Raw genomic sequence first — 18,035 nt, 5'->3', positions numbered from 1 at the left:
GATTCTTTACTTTGAAACCCATCAATTCCCTCATCATCCTCTGAGAAATCCTCTGCCGTTGCTGAGTCACATCAATTCTCATCTTCCCTCCACAGCACCAAAAACTCCCTCTTGCCCACTAACTCATTATACAACTTTTATGCCACATGGCTAGAGAAAAGGATCAGAACTGCACTTGGTTAGGATCCTGCGGCTAAAGCAATTACAGTAATGCTAAAACATATGAAGGATCATAGCAATCTACAGAGTTGTTGATGATGGAATGTTTGCTTCTGGGTACAGAAAGGTCAAATGAGGCAGATGGGATTATGCCTATTTCTTATGAAGTACGGAATGGGTGTGTATGTATGTATGCTAGAAATCTGAGTGATGGTGGTAAATGCTCTGCCTTGGATAGATTCTACTTGCCTCTGAAGCATGTAGGATTGTAGTCATGGGATAAGTTTATGATGATTTCTTCTATGCTCTTCCTCATTCTGCTCCATGAATTGTTGGTTCCATTTATGAGTCAAACTACATAAAAACAAAGGATTAATTTTACTTGTATCTTTGAAAAAACTGTAAAAAAAATCACTACCAAGGCCATTTCCCCCCTGTTTATTCACACAGTTGTAACTGTTTGCTGCAGAAGGTCTTTCAATCTGTGTTGGAATTGTATTTGTATTCTTATCATTCTTTTTAAATTGCTTTTTAAAAACAAAACTATTCTAAATTTTTGTTTTTGTATGACAGTGTAATTGACTTAATTTTTTCTGGCAATCGTTTTAACTATATTTGGCTTTAACTCAAATTGTTATCCATCTTGGGTTCCACTTTGATATATATATATGGTTCAGGCAGCAAAAAGTTGAATTGATTCTGCTAATCGGCTTTCCTTATATCCACCATTTAGAGTTTTCAGAAAAGATGCACAGAATAGCAATCCATTTGTTTAACATCACATGTACTTCGGCTGTAAGATGTATCAAATGAAAAACAAATACAAGAAATGAGTTTATTTTTAAAAGCCTGCCACTGTAATTGGATTGTTTGGGAGGAAAATATCAATTTGAAACTGAGTAAACATCAAATAACTGTGCTGTTCTTAATGAAATACATTTGCAGTAGTATCATTATGCAAATATATTTGTAGAAATTTGGCGGGGCCTTTTTAATGGCAGAGGAGGCACCAATTAAACATTAATATGAATTTACATTTTCAAGAAGAAAATAGCAATCTCCTAGAAGCTCTTAAACTAAATAGTGCAGTTAAGCAATTCAATATATTAGTTGGAATTTTGCTTATTTTATTATATTATATTTCATAACGATTGAGTGATTGATTGGTGAGAGTTTTGTCTTCCTAAATAGAAATCACATCATTAAGTGTGAAAGGAATCACCGCTATGGAGAGAGTATAGGCCAGCATCACTAGTTCTAATACAGTGTTCCCTCACTTATTGCCGGGGTTAGGTTACAGGACCACCTGCAATAAGTGAAAATCCACAAAGTAGGGACGCTATATATTTATACATTATTTTAGTAGTTATACACTATTTTAAGTCTTTATCAACCAATTGTGTGTTGATAAATTGCTTCCTTCTCCCATTGCCGCTTGGGATCCTTTTCTTTCCCTTCGGCTTCTCCTTCCTCCCTTCTTTGGCTGTAAATTGTAATGTTTTATGATTTATAATATTCTTTTAGAGTTTATTTAAAAACCGCAAAACAGCGAATCCGCAAAAAGCAAACTGCGAAGTAGTGAGGGAACACTGTATTTGGTCATTTGTTTACAGAATGGGCATCCGTGTATCAGTAGGCTTGCTTTGATGTTGGCATGGGCTTCTAGACAGGAGTGTGAACCATATTTCCACTGCATTTTGGCCACTGAAAATGATCTGGCATCACTTCCAGCTATCACTTCAGCTGTTTTATTTTGTTTTCTGTTTTTTTTAAAAATGCTTTGTCTAACCTTGAAGGGTTTAAGAGGAAAGCAAAACTGCTGTGATTTGGGCATATTTTGGATGGCTTTAAGACAAAATTGCCTGGGTTTGGTAACTCTGGGACCTGGGGAGGTGGTCAGGGGGACACTTAGGAGTTCCAAGGGTCGCACACAGTCCTTGAGCTGCTGTATTCCTTATCCCAGTGTTGAACTTAACAGTCTTCCACATTTTCAATCTACTTGGTACATTCCATAGAACTTAACAGGGAGAACTGATGCAGTTCCATTCTTATTTATCTGAACAATGCTAAGACTTATTTATACAAATTTGGGGGAACCTCTCTCTCTCTCTCTCTCTCTCAATCTCAATCTCAATCTCAATCTCAATCTCAGTTGCTGCCTCAGGCCTTTTATTATCTACATGGATATTTGTCTAATTAATCCATCCTGTGCCATTTTCCTTCTCTCTCTTGCACAGTTCTAAAAAAATAGCCATGATATATAAAATATTAATAGAGATTAAAGGTGGGAGGAAAGGGATATTAACAAGGGAATATATGGGAGGAAGAACTGGGAATAAAAGTAGGAGAAGGAAATTGGGAAAAATTATGGAAAGCAAGGCATCTCAAAAATTTATCAATTACAATAAAAGAAAACTATTACAAGATAGTATGGAAGTGGTATTTGACCCCAATAAAGATACATAATATGGATAAGAACTGTTCAGAAAAATGTTGGAGGGGTTGCCAAGAAATTGGGACATATATTCATATGTGGTAGGAATGTACAGAGTTTTTGGGGAAAGGTCATAGTAGAAATAGAAAGTATCATGAAGAAAAAAAGTCAATACAAACCCAGCGACTATACTATTATCTATTTATAATACAGATGAATGGAAAGAAAATGAAAAGAATTTGATAACAATGTTGCTAATGGCTGCAAGCTTATTAATAGCAAGAAATTGGAAAGGAGAGGTGGAAATTAAAATAGAAGATTGGTATAAGGAAATTTGGAAATTAGCAATAAATGATAAATTAAGATGTAATTTAAATATTTAAAAAGGCCTGAGGAAGAAAAATGATTTTTAAAGTATATGGAAGAAATTTATCAAAGAAACATTAAGGAGAGAAGATGGGGATCAACCCCCACCAGAAGAAATGTGGTTCTGGTTGGACTATAAAGAAATGGACTCCGGTGATGGAGAGCACAGCGGGTAAAATGCTGGGGGAAGGAAAAGATTTAATTATATGAATTGTAAAGATTTTTCTTTTCTTTGTAACAAAATGAATAGTAATGTAATAAAAATTTATTTTAAAAAAATAGCCATATAGATGCATCCTCTGTTACCAAGGACCTCATCACATGGAAGTCCTTGATGTGGGGAATCTGTAGGTCAGCATAGCAAATTGTGGGGCAGCAGGATGAATCCGTTGCCCAGTGTCCTGCATCACCTACATCACTTGCTTGCCCATCACATGTCAGAAAGCATGTATTCTCCTGTGTCCAGAGTTCCCCGTCTTAGAACACTTTGCCGACGCAACCAGCATGGAGCCCTGCTGGAAGTAGCTGTGTGTCATGTAATGCAATCCAGCAGGCTCTGTGCTGTCTGCACTGGCAAAGTATTCTACAACAGGGAAATTTGCCAATGTGATGCGGTCATGTCATAAAATCAGGATGGTGCTGAAAATGCTTGGGTTTCCTACCGTTGCACAATTCAGTTAAGTCTTGCTTGATTTCTGTCCCAATTGTTTAAATAGAAGAGACCTCAGAATGTCCTGAAGATAATCTCTGTGCATCACTGCCTAAATCCTTATTGCCCTTTAATGCTCATAAACCAAATCTCTCTCCCTGCCTCCACCCATCCAGTATACTTTTTGTATTCTTTGCATAGTAGATGCTAGAAGCCTTTTCATTGCAGCTTTGCCTTTTTAGAATGCTGGTGGAAGAAACTTTCTGTGAATTTAAAGAAAAAAAGAGATTTATATATTCCATGTACTCTTCTAAAAAATACCAAGATGTTAAATAAATGCATGAAGGATTCTTCAAGTTTGTAATCCATTTAATATTTAATAAATGCAATATATCATTTTTTATAAATATGCATAAGTGAGACACAGATTTAGAATACATATGGGATTACAATAGGATAACACATTCATCTCGCCTGGCAAGGGGAGGCCAGTAGTGTTTTCTAAAGATCATATTAATCCTCATTGGTGGAGATAAACTCTCTGCCCTGATGCAACTATTATAAATTGGGTTTATGCAAAATGGTTCTCTTAATTTCCCCAAAGTGTAACTTTCACATGAAACTGCTGAAGGAGTACAAGAGAAAAACATCAGTGAAATATTTAAATGTGCCGTAGAAACATAGAGCAGGCGATATCTGTTTTTCTACCATCTGCAAAGATACAGTAGTTGAAACAAGGAAGAAACCGGGTTAAGAGTGGATATAGGAATGGCATAGGTTGGAAATGACGAAGGCATACAGCAACAACTCTGAGAATAGTGTGATGCAGAGATTTCCTTGGGGATCTCAGAGATTAGAGTTTGAATCCCAGTTTGGCCATGGAAAGCTACCTGTGGACCTTGAGCAAATAATCCTCTCTCAACCTTAGAGGAAGACCATGGCAAACCTTGACTGAATAAAACCCTGTGATAGGTTTTCTTAGTGTCACCATAAATCAGAAATGACTTGAATGCAGATAACAATAAACTTCATTGGTGTCATGTGTAAGATATTGAGAAAGGTTTTTTTTTTTTTCGTGTGAGGAGCAACTGGAGTTGCTTCTGGAGTGAGAGAATTGGCCGTCTGCAAGGACGTTGCCCAGGGGACGCCCGGATGTTTTGATGTTTTTACCATCCTTGTGGGAGGCTTCTCTCATGTCCCCGCATGGAGCTGGAGCTGATAGAGGGAGCTCATCCACACTCTCCCCAGGTGGGATTCGAACCTGGCAGCTTTCAGGTCAGCAACCCAACCTTCAAGTCACTTAGTCCACTACGCCATCTGGGGGCTCCATTGAGAAAGGTATGAAATGGGAAGCTATTGTGTTTATCCTTTCAAATGTCCATTGTGCCTTCTAAACATTGAGAAAGGTATACTTAGATGTTTAGAAGGCACAATGGACATTTGAAAGGATAAACACAATAGCTTCCCATTTCATAGAGGAGAATCCTGCTTTGTGTTCAAAGGCTTCCCTCTGTTGGGAATCACCCTGGACTACTCAAGTCTAAATGTGGTCAGATAGATGATAGAGTTAGATTGAGGGAATCCTTTCCCTGTTTCCAAAGCATGCCTAGATAGGTTTTACTGTGTTTCACTCTATCCTGTTTACGTCACATCCCTTACTTTGAAGTTAGTAGAAATGTGAATCTTTAGGGACACTAACTTCTCATTGGTCAGAATGTCTTTTATGGCCCCAATAAACTGGACCATGAGGTTGGAACCATTTTGGTTCTCTCTTCTCCCTTTGTTCTTCTAGCTAACATGAAGCATTTTGCTGTCTCTCCTGGCAAGATGTACCTATTTAGATGTTTGTTATTTTTCCTTTCTTATTTTTCCTTAGAAACCAGTCTAGAGTAGACTAGACAGCTCCCAAGCCCCTATCTACAATGGAGTTCTTTTTACCTGAATAAATATTTTTTGAAGTTTTACTGAGACTCTGCAATTGATTGCCATCCTAAGCTGAAAGGCTTCTCTTTGCTCATCCCGTGTAAGTAACTCTTGCATTTGAAAGCTTTTGCTTTTGCTACTCTGCTGCATTTTGGGGGAATCTCCCCCAGAGAGGGTTAAATTGAGTCTAACTGCTCAGAGATTACCACAACACCCTCAATATGCATTAACAGAAAATCAACCATCCACCATTGACTTCCTGATAAGATGGGGAACAGGTTTCTGCTTAGTGATTTGTTTGTGCTGCCTCTATGTGATATTTCATATTTATTTTTACAACTTATTGCACATTCATAGTGGTAGGGGGAGTGTCCTTGCAGAAAATTGCCCAGGGAAATGAATTTTGTTTTCTTTTAGTGGCAGAACAATTCTCCACCTGTTGCCCAACTGTCTGATGAGAGGGATTAAAAACGGTGCATTGCAAGTTTCCCCAGGAAACAGGAGAAGGTCTGATGAAATTGCAGCTCTTATAGCAGAGGTTAGGTTGTTTAGATGCACACACAGCTGTTACTCACTGTGATGCATCTATGGAAAGGTAAGGTTCAGAATGAATATGCCTTGGATATCTGGTGCTGGAAAGCTACAGCAAGAAAAGATTGCTGCCTTTTCACAATTGCCGCTTGGAGACTAGACACACTTGACTGATCACTGTGGAGGCTGGACCAGGCGAGACCATCTGCTCTGATCCACCAAAGTTCTGCTTCAGATTCTTAAATTGCTGGTAGTGTTATTTATTAAATGCCTTAGAAACTTAGTATACTTTAAAAAGAAAGAAAGTCAAGCTATCTTACAGCAATTGAAATATGTGAGGCACATTAACAATAGTAATAACAACTATGATGACTATGTAAATGATGTTAGCTGTATGATATCAGTGGGCAGAGGCCGCCCAATCTTCCTGTGCCATAGTTGGGTTGCAATGTGCTCTGCTGTGGTCTGAAGGCCCACTCCAAAGTACAACCAGTAGGCATTCCCCATTTGATCTTATGTCTCTAGAAAATAGTGTCTGATTGAGAGATTGCTTTACAAATATATGAAATGGTGCATCTCTGCTTCTTGGAACCATGCTAAAGTGCCACTGATGTGAGTCCCCCCTGCTATTTTTAATAGCTTTTCTCTGAAATATAATAATGGTGGAAAGATGTGGTTGAAAACACCTCCATTTCAAATGCATTGTTTTCAGGGAAAATGTGCACTCACAAATCAATCAATCATGTTTTTTTAAAAAAAGGTACAGTTTCATTATCTGTACAGAGGCCACTAGGGACCAATAGAGAGAGAAGGATCATCCATTTTATGGGGTTGAGGGTGGATTGAAGAAAGAAAACCATTTCCCCCTGTTTTCCTGTTATTCCCCCCACCCATATCCTCATCGTGGAAACAATCCGTGTTTATGATATGGGAAGGGTGGAGGGGGGATAACCAGTGAAAACAGGGGTAATGGTTTCCTCCTTCAACTCCCACCCATAAAATGGACTGTTCTTTTCTCTCTAGTGCCCCCTAGTGACCTCCGCCCAGATAAGGGAACAGTACCCAAAAATCACTACATAATACTTTAGTTAATTAGGTAGCACAGCATTTCCCTGTGACTTAAAAACGCAACATGCTGTAACCAATCAATCTCTCATGAGCCTGAGCTTTTAATTCTACATGCCTAGCAAGGTTAAAAATGTAAAATGCTTGCTGAAAGACAGGGTTTGAATAGTCATGTTCATGTTCATTGCTGTGCAAAAGGTGCACTCAAGCAAGCTTGTTGTATCCGCTCTCAGTACCTTGGAATCTCTTGTCACACTACAAGATTGCAGACTATGATTTCGGAGGAACAAAATTTCTTCTCTATTCCAACAATCTTTACAAGGAAGGCGTCTTTAACAACCTTCAATAAGATCTGCACAAGATTCTACTCTCAAGACACTTACTGCTTGGAGAAAAGAAAATTAAAATAAAATGAAACATTCTAACTAAGTAGAAAAGGCATAAGCTAAGGAACAGACAATGTATTGATCTCTGCATATTGTTCCTTCACTGAACTACTGTGCAGACATTTGGCTTTCAGGCAGTTACACCCAAAGGCTTTTTTTAGCAGTCAGAAGGAAAAAAAAATAAAGGCATTCCCCCCTTCTTCCAGATCTCAGCTGTGATCTCTATTTGTTCTTTGGCAGTATTTTATCTAAAAATGGCAGCCCCTGACGGTTTTGTTTCCTCTGTTTCTTTTTCTCTCTTTTGGTCTTCACTTTAATTCCTCCAACACTTTGAGGATGTTTCCATACCATTTGGTACTCTGGAGATCAGCTCATCAGCTCATCCACAAAGTGATCTATTTTAAATTGCACATGAATGTTTCCATATATCTTTGCCCAGTTTTACATACTCATTGTTTTGACATGCCATTACCCTTCTATGATACCTTTTACAATCTCGGCACACTGGGCTAAAATTGGCCTTGGTCACCCATGTCGTGCCGGCTCAGACGATGGCGTGTTGGGTGAAGGAGGGCAGAACTAGTACGCCACGGCAACACGGGAGGCTTCCTGTGTTGCCATTTACTTTAATGGAGAGAAGTCATACGCTCCACACTGTGGAGCTGTGGGATCAACAATTGCAGGAGCCGGGCGATGCAGGGCAAGGGGCAGTGGCTTCCCCACTCCCTTCAGCGAAGTGAAATGAGGTGAACCTTTTTTGATGGCTGTGTGACAAGGCCATTAATGCTGCTTTCACTAATATACATAGTTTTGTGCCTTTTCAATTGAAATACCCTGTTGCAAAGTTTTCGGGAAGTGAAAAAGTAAAAAATAATAATTGAGTTTTGTTTTAATAGTGTTTTAAAAACCTATATTAAACCTGAACCAGACACATTTTTCTCTATTCTAACAAACCACCAGCAGGTTTGTAATTAGAAAAGAAACAGATCTATAGTCAGACTAAACAATATGCTTCCTTTATTTTGTGTTAATCATTTATTACTTCTTTCTGTTTCCACAAACCCAACATTTCCAGGGGAAATACAATAAGAAAAAACTGACTTAACTAGGATTGTTTCCCCCTCTAGATTGTGAAAAGAAAGAAAGAAAAAGAGAGAAAGTGTTTGAATACAACAGTAATTCTCAGTTGGATAAACCACCTGTAAGTAGTGCCAGATGTGCATTCCCTTCTTTTTTGCTTGACTGAAGAAAAATCCATCTTAGAGACCTTCATTAACAGATTTTGTGAGGATCTGCCTACGTTGCTATTAGAAAATTATTTACGATGACATCAGCCATAGAGATACAGAACTGTATAATTCCATAACTAAAGTTCACACTTTCTGAATAACACCTGCTGATCACCTGCCTTGTGGTCTAAGATGTGTGCTTTGCAAAATGTGTGTGAAGAAAGAAAAGAGATTGAAATGGAAGGAGACAGGAGACTTTGAACTGGCTGAAGGTGAAGTACTTTGTGGATCTGTAAGTCTTTTCCACATTTTCAAATAAAACATGTTACAAAAGGCTCATGTCTCCAGTGCCCAGTTAGTTAGTCAAAGTAAATACAATCAGATAGTGACTCTCTAGGGATCGTGGTGCAGTGAAAAGCCTGAAATGTTATTCCAGAAGACTTCCGTAGGTGCAAAAAAATGTGTAACCCTTCTATGCAGTTTAGAAAATGAGGCAGGAGTTGTAGATTCCGATGGCATGCTTTGATTTGAAATTTGCAATGCTGCTCACATCAGCATCCCCTTGACACTGTTGAGATGTTGTCTGTGCATCACACTGTCACACAGAGAGATATGTTAACATTGCCCCTCCTTAATGCCTTGACATTGAACAGTTGTCTTCCCACGCTCACTATGACATTATTTGCTGCAACCCGATATCAGAAAGTCATCTCTGTTTCAACGGTGCAGACATCCCTTTCTTTATTTTCTTTTTGACATTGTCTTACCATATCACACTTGTACGGATATTATCTTGGCAACCCAATTATGATTGCACATTGCACTGAAATGAAACGCAAGCAATATCTCTATAGAAATCTAAAAGAAGAAAAAACCACAGCATGTCCAGAATGGCTTACTCACCTTTGGAGCATGTCGGAACGATTTAGCCGCTATATAGTATCTTGTGGATAAACTAAACCACTTTTTACCTGCAAACTTCAATCTATTGTCTGTGTCCTTGTGTGAGGAGGAAGCCTTTTGACCAAAGTATATGTGTGCTACATTTGTTGTTTCTATCAAAAGAAAAAAAGAAAGACATAGCTATAATTATTTGTCAGTCCAAACTCCCCAAACGCACCTTAAAAGCAAAGCAGCCCTATCAAGTTAAAGAGCTACATGGCACTAATAAGTGAGCAATTGAAGGATGATATGAATGGGGTGTGAAAGGGCGGGTGATTGGATCATTCTTGCCAGAAATCTGTGGGGAAATATGCAATGGGATAGCTATGGCTCTTTACGAAATTGGTCATTTCACCACAGCTCACTACTAGAATTGTTCCATCATTTCACGGCATAGTAATTCAGTTTCACTGGCAAATCGGAGGTTAAACTAACCCTTATAAGATATACGGACACCTGCATAAATTGTAATAACGAAATGTATAGAGGCATGACATCTCATGGAAACCTTTCAATTCTATGGCTAAATATATATAATTTGTAAGATAAAAACATAAACATTTCCAAGATTTTTATCATTTCTCGTTACGTTTACATGACACACCTACATACTGAAGTCAACACACTAATGTGTCAGGGCACACAGTTTGGAAAATTCTGATGTAAATGTAGCTTATGACAACATAAATACTGAACAGAATGTCCACCAAGATTGTTCTCTTCTCTTCCCCTCCCCTCCCTATGGATAGCAGCCATGGTGCTTAAGAAAAAGAAACATGTTATTTATTTTTCTTCTCAACATTGAGGGGGCTAATTACCTGCTCACCATTAGTCTTATGCTTGGGCTTAATTGGGTAATATGTGGTGGACCCAAAGAGAAAGACCACTACATATTACCCCATATGCCTGGCTCAATAGCAGGAGTCCTTGTGGACAACAAGTTAAACATGAGCAAGCAATGTCATGTGGCAGCTAAAAAAAAACCAATGGGATTTTGGCCTGCATCAATAGGAGTCTAGATCCAGGGAAGTAATGCTACCCCTCTATTCTGCCTTGGTCAGACCACACCTGGAATCACACTGTGTCCAATTCTGGGCACCGCTACTTAAGAGAGATGTTGACAAGCTGGAGAAGGGTGACTAAAACGATCAAGGGTCTGGAGAACAAGCCCTGTGAGGAGCGGCTTAAAGAGCTGGACATGTTTAGCCTGCAGAAGAGAAGGCTAAGAGGAGACATGTATCAAGATGTGAGGGGAAGTCATAGGGAGGAGAGAGCAAGCTTGTTTTCTGCAGCTCTGGAGACTAGGACACAGAACAGTTGCTTCAATCCAGGAAAGGAGATTCCACCTGAATGTTATGAAGAACTTTCTAACTTGAGAGCTGTTCAATGGTGGAACTCTCTGCCCCAGAGTTTGGTGGAGTCTCCTTTTTTGGAGGCTTTTAAACAGAGGTTGGATAGAAATCTGTTGGGGGTGCTTTGAATGTCATTTTTCCTGCTATTTGGCAGGGGGTCGGACTGGATGGACCACGAGGTCTCTTCCAACTTTATGATTCTATGACCAAAAAGTTTTCCTTCTCCTCAGGGCCACTGTTTCTAATTTTCTGGCCAAACACAGCTTTTTTTCATTCTCCTTGGCGCTTCCACAAGCCCATCCCAACCATCAATGGTGCTCTTTATTAATAAAATAATAAATTAGATCAATGTTGTCAGTGTTCACCAAATAGCACTGAACATTTTTTAAAGATAGCAATACCTGCCAGATGGAGCATGTCACCTGCCAATCTGTCCCATTCACCCTATGTGATCCTGATATGGCAGACATAGGGAAACCATATGGACTTTTCACCTGGAAACTGCAGGACTGCAACAATCCTAAACAAAGTGTTGTCAATGTTAAAATGATTGTATTTTCTCACAGCCCCAATATAGAGGTGGGTGCAGATTTTTTGCTGGTATGGATTAGGTTAGATATTTGAGAATTAGACCAGAGAAGCTGTCAGAAATTTTGGCACATGGCAGGTGTCATGTGAATTCAGACTTCCTTTTTAGGCTAGAAAATAAATCATAAGTGGATCCCTCCCATGCCCACATGGACACACACAAACACACACACACACATACATTGTAATTCTTTGCACTCTTTATAAGCTGTGAAACAAATCAGCATGCATGTTCTATTGCTGACCACGCTTGCTGTTTCCTTTATTGTCAATCTTTGCTAAATACCACGTCCCTGTAGGCTTTAGCAAATCCAAGTATTAGAGGTACAAAGGTATTAAGGATTTGTGTGGACATCAAATCTCCAGCTCTCATCAACATCTTAAGTAATTTTTAAAAGAAATCCAAATGCAAAAGGGGCAGGGGGTCAGGTCTTCTTGATTAAGAGCAAGCAGACAAGGCCCATCTGGTTGCACATTCCCATCTGAATAACAAATGTGCTTTTCTCTGCTAATACTATTTTCCCACATACAGCAAATGCACCCTAGTGTGTCTTGGCTTTCTTTTGTTTGTTTTTACCATCTTTGTGATGTTGTTATCTGCTCACATAGTCCTAATTCTTCAAATATAGCATAAAGCTCATAGCCAAGAAAGAGGGAGTTGGAAAGGATAAAAAAAGAGGCTGGTGTCTGGTATCTCTTTTCTTTGGGGTGTATGCTATTAAATTAGGAGGTACTGGATTCTGGACTCAAACTCTGGCCCATCCAAATGGGTTTAGGCAGCAGATGAGCCGCTGGAATCACCACGCCTCATGGAGATTCTGGCAGTGCCCATCAGGGCATTGGAAACCCACTGTCCCATGCCCTGCACCACCCAACTTATCCTTCAGTCCATCCCTTGGATAGAAATCTTGACCACCCAGCTTCCCGCTATTGATCCAATACAACATGGAAAACTTCCTGTGGTACTGCCGTGATGCCATGCATCAATTCATCTATACTTTTGTGATGGAACCTTGTTGGAATTTGCTCTATGTCACTAAAGCATAGATAAACAGGCACATGCCACTGAAAACTACCCCACGTGATGAAGTTGTGTGCATCTACACTGTAGAAGTAATGCAGTTTGATACCACTGTTCATTACTATGGTTCAATGATGTACTTTGGTGAGGCATCAACACTATTTGGCAGAGAAGGCTAAAAACCTTGTAAAACTACAATCCCTGTGATTCCATTAGCATTAGGCCCGGGCTAGCCAGCTGCAGCCAGCTGAGACCAATCACTCTGACCAAGAGGTCATGAGTTTGAGGCCAGCTCGGAGCCTGCATTCGTCTTTGTCTTTGTTCTGTGTCAAGGCACTGAATGTTTGCCTTATATGTGTAATGTGATCCACCCTGAGTCCCCTTCGGGGTGAGAAGGGCGGAATATAAATACTGTAAATAATAATAATAATAATAATAATAATAATAATAATAATAATAATAATATCATGCCAGTTAACGTAATGTCAAACGGTATTAATGCAACAGTTAAAGTTGTATGAAATGGCTTTAATGCTACCCTTAAAAGGTAGATGAGCCTCAAATGAAAACACTGATGGCACTTACAGAAACCAATTCTATCTTCTGTTTGAAGGTTTTTGTGGGATCTGAGGAAAAATGTCAAAAGTCAGTACTTGATAGAGAACCTTACAGAAGCTCATCAAGTACTAACTTTTGACATTTTGGTGTGTCAGTCTATGTGTATAGTTTGGTTGAGCAAGCGAGCCTTTTGCAGACATTTGGAGCCAAGCTGATCTTTTCCCACATGAGCACTTTGCACTTGATGCCTAAACTGGCTGAATGCTCACTGAACCATCTCCAGCTGCTCTGTTGAGATGCATTTGAATTTCATTGTCACCACCCCACAATGCACTTATTTTTCTCCAAGGCAGAGAACAGGTTTGAATTGATAACAGGATCAGAATTCATGTTTACAATTTAGATGAAACAATATTCTTTCCTTGCCATTTTTTCCTCTTTGCAAATACGTTGGTTGCTCCGAAGAAAGAGCAAGGTGTTTGTTTCCATTGTGACCAGCCTGCTTTCCAGCTTCTCCTTTTAGGTACTTCCTAAGGCACATTTTTCTGCAATTGAATGCTGTTTGGTTTTATGGGGCTATATAGCTGGTAAAAAGCATCCCAATCATAGTCCATAAAATTGGAAAAATTTAAATGCAACACGTTGCTAATGGCATATCTGGTGGCTCATCTTAGCATGGCTAATGCTCTTTATATCTGTGAGAGTATTTTAAACTCAGTTTTAAACTCTCCGGATTAATTTAAAATGAGTTTGTTAGGGATTCCTAGAGCGGTAAATTCTTGCACGGGCAGGAAGCTGGAATAGCTTTGGCCCCCCTTCCAACTCTTTAATTGTGATGATTGTCAATAAAATGGGTCAACATTTGGAAATCTAAACTTTTTTCTTTGATTCTTAAATTCACAGTGATTTATTCTCCCAACTTCTATTGCTAATACATTTTAGAGAAAATATCAAGCTGAGCTATGTAAAGTTATATGCCTTAACTCCTGATGCAAGATATCTGCTTTTATTTTTATCCTATTTTTATTTTTATTATACTGTACTAGGTCCCTTCTAACATCCTCCTTATATTATGGTCATAAAAGGAAAAGTTCAGCGTTATGAAAAAATATATATCAGCAGATAGATTTGATTGTTGAGTTTTCATTGCAGCATTCAACTTTCTCTTTTTTCCTAGAGTATGAATAGCCTTCATCTTGCAAACCGACAGATATAAATGAAAGGTTATAATAATTTTGAAAGCAGAAGTGCTCTAGAGTCCCAGCTGGTGTTAAAAAACCTTTGTCACAGAACAATAAATAGTTACACTAAATAAACAACAGAGAAAATAGTTTATTTTTGTCCAGGGATATCATTCAGTGAGTAATTTGATTGTGTCTGAACCATTGTTTTGATTTATCTACTTCAGTTAATATTCCGCATATTATTCTGTATGGAATTTGGAGGCAAAGTTAATGGGATGGCAGAGATGCTTTTCAATTACGTCTGTCTGAAGGTAACCGTGTGTAATTCCAGGTGTTGTGGCCTGCCTCGGGCACAAGTTAGAGCTTTATAAAAGTGATGAAGAGTGTAGTGAGACGGAATAAATGCTCACAGCAGCACAAGTGAGCAGCTTCAAAGAAAAGGCACAGAGAGAGCAACATTGCAATGATTTACATTGCTCGATGGCCAGAAGTTCTATTAATACATAGGGGGAGGGGATAACCAATTATTATTGTTATTGTTGTTATTATTATTCAAATTTTGCCTCGCTGGTAAATCTGAGGCCATATTTTTTAGATTGTTTTCTGCTAGATATTTAATGTTTCATTGACTTTATTTTTGAAGGAAACAATGAGTACTTTGAGAAAATTCCATGGATGTTTTTAGAAGCCATTCAATTTTTGCAGGTTATCAGGGCTTATTTTGGGCAAAAATTGTTAATGTTGGTTTTATACAGAAAACAACATTTTCTGCACAAGAAATAGCATCTCAGTACAATAAATCACCATCATCACCTATTGCTACTACAGCTGCAGGACCGGCCCGAGGAAATTCAAAGGGGTACGCAAATTTTTTTTTGCGCCCCCTCCCCTGCGCCGCAGGAGGCGTGGCCAGGACTGTGTGGCCAGGACTGTGGCGCGGGCAGCGTGGGAGGCGGGGCCAGGGTGCGTGGCACGGGAGGCGGGGCCAAACGTGGCCCCGCCTCCTGCAGGGCACGCCCTGGCGCAGACAAGCTGCGGCAGGAGTTCTTCCAGGCCGCAGCCTGAAAGGACTCCCGCTGCAGCGGGCACGCGCCGTGGGAGGCGTGGACGGTCCCGCCTCCCGCGGAGTGCGCCCTGGCCTGGCTGCGCCATGGCGCGCCCCGTGGGAGGCGGGGCCAGACCTGGCCACGCCTCCGCGTCACATGGCCCCGCCTCCGCCAGGTGTGGCCCCGCCTCCCAGGGGCTCAATAGCGCCCCTGGGAAGGTGGCGCCCAACACGGGGGCATGGCCAGCGTGCCATGTTGGGCCGGGCCTGTACAGCTGCTATTTCTATTTCCACCTTCAAAACATTTCTGAATGATGAGAAAACCCTCAGGGGAATCTATTGCAGGGTTTTCTTGGCAAAATTTATTCAGAAAGCTTTTGCCTCTAAGGCCGAGAGATTGTGATTTGCTCAAGATAAGCCAATGAGTTTCCCTGGCTGAGCAGAAAGTCAAATGTTGGTCTCCAAAGTAGGGGTGTGCAATTCGAAAACACCTGTGCTGTTTTTGATGCCCAGTTTTTGGCTGCCCTGTCCCATTCCAATTTTTAGGGAGAGTCCCAAATTCGGGAGCGGTTTCTGTTTTCATGCCAGAAAGATTTGGTGCATTGAAGCCAATGGGGAAACTTTAGAGACTCGTTTCTCCATCGTTTTTAGGCCTATAAGCATGAAACTCATCCCATTTGTAGGCCTATTTGAAATTTGAATTTTTTTTACCATAACATTTTTTAAAAAAACACAAAAGGGGATTCTGGAAAGTGAAGTCCTAAGTGCAAGCCACAAGAGGGGAAGAGAATAGACACAGTCAACCAGGCCTCTGTTGGCTAAGAAAAAAAATGAAATACACGCACAGAGAAAAACTTCAAAATCTATCATAGAATCATAGAATCATATAACAGTAGAGTTGGAAGAGACCTCTTGGGCCATCCAGTCCAACCCCCTGCAAAAAGCAGGAAAATCTCATTCAAAGCACCCCCAACAGATGGCCATCCAGCCTCTGTTTAAAGGCCTCCAAAGAAGGAGCCTCCACCATGGCCCGGGGGAGAGAGTTCCACTGTCGAACAGCTCTCACAGTGAGGAAGTTCTTCCTGATGTTCAGGTGGAATCTCCTTTCCTGTAGTTTGAAGCCATTGTTCTGCGTCCTAGTTTCCAGGGCAGCAGAAAACAAGCTTGCTCCCTCCTCCCTATGACTTCCCCTCACATATTTATACATGGCTATCATGTCTCCTCTCAGCCTTCTCTTCTGCAGGCCATACATACTCAGCTCTTTAAGCTGCTCCTCATAGGGTTTGTTCTCCAGACCTTTAATTATTTTAGTCGCCCTCCTCTGGACGCTTTCCAGCTTGTCAACATCTCCCTTAAATTGTGGTGCCCAGAATTAGACACAGTATTCCAGGTGTGGTCTGACCAAGGCAGAATAGAAGGGCAGCCTGACTTCCCTGGATCTAGACGTTATAACCCTATTTATGCAAGTCAAAATCCCATTGGCTTTTTTCGCCGCCACATCACATTGTAGGCTCTTGTTTAACTTGTTGTCCACGAGGATTCCAAGGTCTTTTTTACACATACTGCTGTCAAGCCAGGCATCGTCCCCCATTCTGTATCTTTGCATTTCATTTTTTTCTGTCGAAGTGAAGTATCTTGCAGTTATCCCTGTTGAACTTCTTTTTGTTAGTTTCGGCCCATCTCTCTAGTCTGTTAAGAATTCTGCTCCTTTCTTCTGGAGTGTTGGCTATCCCTCCCAGCTTGGTGTCATCTGCAAACTTGATGATCGTGCCTTCTAACTCTTCGTCTAAGTCGTTAACAAAGATGTTGAACAGAACCGGGCCCAGGACGGAACCCTGCGGCACTCCACTTGTCACTTCTTTCCATGATGAAGACGACACATTGGTGAGCACCCTTTGGGTTCGTTCACTTAACCTATTACAGATCCACCTAACCGTAGTTTTGCCTAGCCCACATTTGACTAGCTTGTTTGCCAGAAGGTCATGGTGGACTTTGTCGATGCTCACGCCACACAAAGTGCTGCTGGGAAAGCAAGTTCCCATTTGCCTTTGGGAAGGGATGGAGGAACCTGCCGGGGAAGAAGGCAAAGGAGGAGCTGCAGCTTTCCTGATTTGCGATGCTTTATTTGTTTCATTTCAAAAGCATTGCATAAATAAGTATAAAACTGATAAAAAATAGAGGGAACACAAGCGGTTAAATAATATTTAACCAAAAACAGGCAACAGCGACCACATTGTAGCTTTAAACAATTCTTCCTCTGTGTATGAGGCTGGGCATTGTGGACAAGCATACATACACAAAATTATTTGTTCTGCTCTACATTCACACAAGGTGGAAGATTCTTCTAGGTAGTTCCATTTTGCCAGGTTGTCTTTTGATCTGCCCACCTCACTTCTGAGTCTGTTCAAGGACTTCCAAGTTGCCCATTCTTGGTTTGCCCCTGGAGGAAGACCCTTGTGGGGTGGGGGGTCATCCACTTGGGATTTCCTGGTTTAGCTAGCCAAAAGGGATACTCTTGCTGTTGCTGAGGGAACATTAAGAGAGGTGGTGGTTCTCATGAAGCTTTCCCTTGATTTGAATCTGCTGGGAGGAGGCTGATAGCC

The 18,035-nt window shown here is 40.4% G+C and overlaps 1 protein-coding gene and 1 long non-coding RNA gene across 7 annotated transcripts in view; one reads left to right on the top strand and one right to left on the bottom strand.

Moving 5' to 3' along the window:
* The window catches only part of unc5d (unc-5 netrin receptor D), a 371,567-nt gene that overhangs the window by 134,760 nt on the left and 218,772 nt on the right, over nt 1–18,035 (top strand). The gene's annotated exons all lie outside the window — the stretch shown is intronic.
* Nucleotides 408–18,035, bottom strand: part of LOC134293458 (uncharacterized) — a 40,014-nt gene continuing 22,386 nt past the window's right edge. The window contains exons 1-3 of one of the 2 annotated variants that reach the window (XR_010000411.1): nt 10,289–10,332; nt 9,646–9,797; nt 408–513 (exon numbers count right to left, since the gene is read on the bottom strand). This is a non-coding gene — a long non-coding RNA (uncharacterized LOC134293458). Of the gene's footprint in view, nt 514–9,645; nt 9,798–10,288; nt 10,333–18,035 lie in introns of those variants that run through there. The other variant, XR_010000410.1, reaches the window with a different exon arrangement.

Source organism: Anolis carolinensis, unplaced genomic scaffold (assembly GCF_035594765.1).
Source record: "Anolis carolinensis isolate JA03-04 unplaced genomic scaffold, rAnoCar3.1.pri scaffold_8, whole genome shotgun sequence".
Classification (NCBI taxonomy): Eukaryota; Metazoa; Chordata; class Lepidosauria; order Squamata; family Dactyloidae; genus Anolis; species Anolis carolinensis.
The sequence above is the reverse complement of the archived record's forward strand: the minus strand, read 5'-3'. Positions and strand labels throughout refer to the sequence as shown.